General features: G+C 38.3%; 1 long non-coding RNA gene across 1 annotated transcript; it reads left to right on the forward strand.

The window, feature by feature from the left end:
• Positions 1-1,189: 1,189 nt before the first annotated feature.
• Positions 1,190-3,923, forward strand: LOC116653334. Its single transcript, XR_004306924.1, has 2 exons — positions 1,190-1,707; positions 3,082-3,923. It is a non-coding gene; the product is annotated as an uncharacterized LOC116653334 (long non-coding RNA).
• The last annotated feature ends 673 nt before the right edge of the window (positions 3,924-4,596 follow it).

A 4,596-nucleotide genomic window follows, 5' to 3' on the forward strand; every position in this document is an offset into this window, starting at 1 on the left:
TGCTGGGTGCGCTGCCTGCTGAGCCTCTGCGAAACCTGAGCCTCGTCTCCTGGATACAGGCGATGAGAACGCTGGGATTTACAGGACGTAGGTGTTTATTTATTGGTGCTTTAAATATGAAGTCAGCTGTTATAGAGAAAGTAGAGAGTTGTTTTCTTTTGTGTTTTTATTTATTTATTTACTTCGTAATTTTTTTTAATTATATTTTTGCTATATTTTTTTTGTCAGCTCTTGCTATAAGAGGGCAGCTTGCCACGAACATATTATCCATGCTTCCCTGTTGCTCTACAGGATACCAAAATAAGCAGTTTTGGGACAAGAGAACCCCGGTCTGTTCTCTAGAGCTTGCTACAGAAATGGAGAAGTCTCAAAACCTTAGAGGAACAGACATCAGAAAGGAGCATTTGCAGCATTCCCTTCTGTCAGGGGCTGCTTTTTAACCACAGCTTTACACAGCACTCACAGCATAGAAGCTTTCATCAGCTAACTTTCATAACGATCAACTGCTCCAGCAAGCTTTTTCTTTTCATACAGATTTGAAATAGCTGCTCAGATGAATTGTGTTACTCGCCATTTCCATGCTACAGAAAATTACGAAACTGTAAAGGAGGACTGAAAAACCCTCCTCACTGGGCAACAGTCCAATAGATGAACAAGCCTGAATGAGGCGCAGAGGTGCTCAAATGCAGCCAGTAATTCTATCACTCTTGTTTTTGCAGGACTGACTACCATCCTGTTGTGCAGGTAACGTAGGCAGCTTATAGGAGAACAAAACCTATAAAGGGGGAAAAAAACAAACAAACACAAAACCGAATAAATCAGAACCAGCCCATAATTCATGCTAGTGCGCTGATTCCTCTGAGAACAAGAAGACAAAGTCAACAACTTTTATGATGATCTTTAAGATTCTGAAAGCACTGAGAAAAATCACTTATCCATCCTCTAAATAAATCTTGCTGTTTTCGACATTTCTCAGTAGTGCCAAATGATGTAACTAGCCTCAGTAAGCAGAGCTGATAAGGCTGGGAGATGAGATCTCACAACAGCAGACAAAAGCTTTGAATCTGTTACTGGAAAATAATGTTCTGAAAGCTGCAAGATTTGCAGTCTGAAAGGAAAACTCATTTGGCTCTTCTTTTCCAGAGCTACAAGTAAAAGTAGCAAGGAATAAGACAGATAAAGGGGGGAAGGAAAGGAAGAAGGAAGAAATGGATAAAGGGAAGGAGGGTGAACGAAAAGGAAAATAATGCACATTTCAACCAATACCAGGAATGAATAAAATTGAGTTTGCATATATGATTAGGAAGAGACGGAATACGTAATATCTCTGGTCAGTTGTTTTTTGGTTCCACATTTAGAACTGTTTGGATGAAAGCAACATTTCCCAGCAACAGCACAGAAGTCCAAAAGCAAATATGTTATTTCTACTCATAAAATTTCACATATAAGAAGGAAGCTATTCTTCCTATGCTTTTGAAGGTTCAGATTTTTTGATAGTGCTAGTGGGAAGTTAACAGTTGATCTTTAACGCTGATGATTAACATGTCAATTCCTAACATTCATCATTTATTTCTCTCTGGCTTTTTACTCAAGTAATTTAGAATCGTGCTCTTCAGTAGTTTGGCGCTGCAGTCAAAAAACCCAAAAACTAGCTTGGCAATACATCAACCTAGGATATGCTTGTGCACAAATGACAGCTTTCAAAAGGTAAGAAACTGCACACAGAAATACTGTAACTAGCTTGTGTCAGCCAAGTTTTGAACAAATTTTGTCTTTTCCTTGCTGTTTTGGTTAAGATGTGAAACAGGACGGATAAAAACAGTGATACAGCCAGATACATTTGTCTAGATTAGAGTAAATCTGAGCTATTGTGAGAGTTCTCAAAAGTAGAGTTAATTAATTAGAGCACAAAAACATACAATTTCCAAAACGTAAATTGAAATGGTACAATGCATTTATCTACCACAGAAGTTCTACTGTGCGTCCTTAATAGTATGTTTGAGATTTCAGTAAACTTTGAAGTCACAGTGCCTTCAAAATCGACCTTGATATTCTCCTCTCTGTTTCAGTCACCTCCAAGTGAAATCCTGTCCCCACTGCAAATAACAAAACTTTTGCTTGATATAATGAAAGGCAGAATTCATTAACCCAATATCAAAATACTATAACGCTTTCTGAAAGACAAGATTTAAGGTGCAATGCCTCTATAAAGACTGTTATAGTATGCTTTATTTAATGTAGATATCATATTTGAAAACAACATCTTTGTTCTGGAACTTAGTTCAGTTCCAGTTACACTCACTGTGTTGCTCTCCTGAGAAACACTGATTTAGCCTCCAGAAATGAGTAAGCGAGCATGAAGAAATTACATCTGCATGAAAGCACTTGACAAGTAATATAACATCCTATTTTATTCAATGAATACTGAAGGATTTGAGTGGCACTGAGGTGATGGGTGGTGCGAAAGAGAGCAAGAATGAAGTTGAAAAGAGATGAGTATCAAATGAAATTGTTGTTTAATACTTTGTTCTCTGCATATGAAGGATTAATTCTTAGAATGCTGCACTACGTATAAGAGTAACGTGTGAACTCCAGCACCTTTTCTGACTCATCAAATAGATAAAGCCTGATATTGCATTATGAGGTTGAATATTATCCCATACGTCCAAGCTTCCAGCTTTCAACCTGTGATTAAGAGAAAATGATAAAAGGGGAAAAAAAAAATAAAATGAAGTAGGAGAACTCCTGCCAGAGGGGCTACAATAAGTTAGATTTAAACACTGGAAATAGCACAGTAAGGCAAGAAAGCTGAGACAAATATGTACCTGGTCCCTGAAAGGATGCTCTAAACGAAAAGCATAGGACAGAAAAGAAGTATCGTGAAAACAGGACAGAAGGGGACAATTGAAGTATAAGAACAGGAAAGTGATGACTTCACAGATTCAGGACAGAGATCAGGCTCTAGCTCTCCCTCTTGATCCAGTGTACGGTCCTTGAACTCATAGGGCTGTCTCAAAAATAAAGCTCTAGTACAAATTGAAAGCAGGCTCTATCCAATTTCTAATTTCATTCTCTTGAAAGGTCTACTTCTACACATGCCACAGGCTCTGCAATGCAAGAATGCAGCACCACTGCATGTCCCCTGCACACACTGTATGTCCCAGGGAGCTCCACAGCCTGCATGTGAATCAGTGATAGCCATGGCACTGAATCTGAACTCACTAAATGAATCCTGTTTGGATCCAGTTGGGATTGTTAGAGCATGACAGAAAGACTTCGCTAGCAAAAGCAGTAACTTCAGTCTTTATTTCTCCAGACCTATGGATCTGGGCTTTAGCCCTGATTACATTCCTTTCTATTCCTTAAATTAAAACAATGTAGCTTCAGCCTGTGCAAATATACATAAATAAGCACTCAGAGACTGCCTTATGTGAACGCACAATGCAAACAAGATTTAAAATGCAAGCAAGTGCCTCTGTAGCAATATCAGTAACAGCCAGACATTTTATTCTGAGCTGATAACTGATTTTGAGAAAAGACAAGCCACTGCCGTGCTGGATGTGGCCTCCCACAGCCCTCTGAGGGTAGCCATGGTTACAGACTGTAAGGGCACAGCCAGGCTTGTTGTCTCTTCCCCCAGTCTTCTAAACCAGTGTTGGTACTCACTGTACTTCACTGCACCTCAAATTACCCTGTGGCATCTTGTCTTGTCTCATGGCACCTCAAGCCTCATTTCTTGTGACCTCATCACGGGGTTACTCAAATTTGTTGTAAGCGTTAAGAGTTTACAGCTTAAACAAGGATAAATTTAAGCCAAGGCATAATAATTGCAATAGAGCTGACAATATATGCTTCATCCTTTCTACCTGCAAAGACTTACTGAGAGTGAATAGAAAAAAAATAATAATAAAATTAAAAAAAAATGTGTATTGTTAAAGACCTACAAGTATTTCAGAACAACTTCCCAACAATCTGTAAGTCAGTTGTAATGTTCTTTCTGGGTCTCAGCAAGAAACACATCTTAATATGTATAGGAGGCTATAATATTTACTGAATAATTAGAAAGTAAGAATAATGACTTAACCAAAAACTACTGATAATCACCAGCCAGAAGGAATCTGCCATCTTGGGACTCCTTAGGTCATGCAGAACCTCTGTTTTCAAAATCTAGCCAGTACAAGTCTTTAAGGCAAGTGGGGCTTTCTGACTTGGTCTGATCTCATTTACAAATGTTGGATTCTGTGACAAACACTCAATTTCAAAAATTAATTCCAGGCAGATGTAATTCTGTACCTACCAAGGCGGCAGCTCCTATTAAGGAGCTTATTCTGCACCATTTAGAATTATTTATTTTAGACACAGCAAAGACTGTATGCATCTAACAAAACAAATGCATAAACTAAGTGTAATTAATCCAATATCTTTCAAGTATTTTCTTATTCTGACACCTTTCAGTAAGCACTTCTCAGCAACAATGGAGAAAAATAATCATTAGTATGAGTCCTACATGAGGAAGAAAATTGCTAGACCACTGCCAGGCAGCAGAACAGTGATATGATCACTCATAGAAATAGAACATTCCTAGTGAAAAACTAA

Source organism: Coturnix japonica, chromosome 4 (assembly GCF_001577835.2).
Source record: "Coturnix japonica isolate 7356 chromosome 4, Coturnix japonica 2.1, whole genome shotgun sequence".
NCBI classification, from domain to species: domain Eukaryota; kingdom Metazoa; phylum Chordata; class Aves; order Galliformes; family Phasianidae; genus Coturnix; species Coturnix japonica.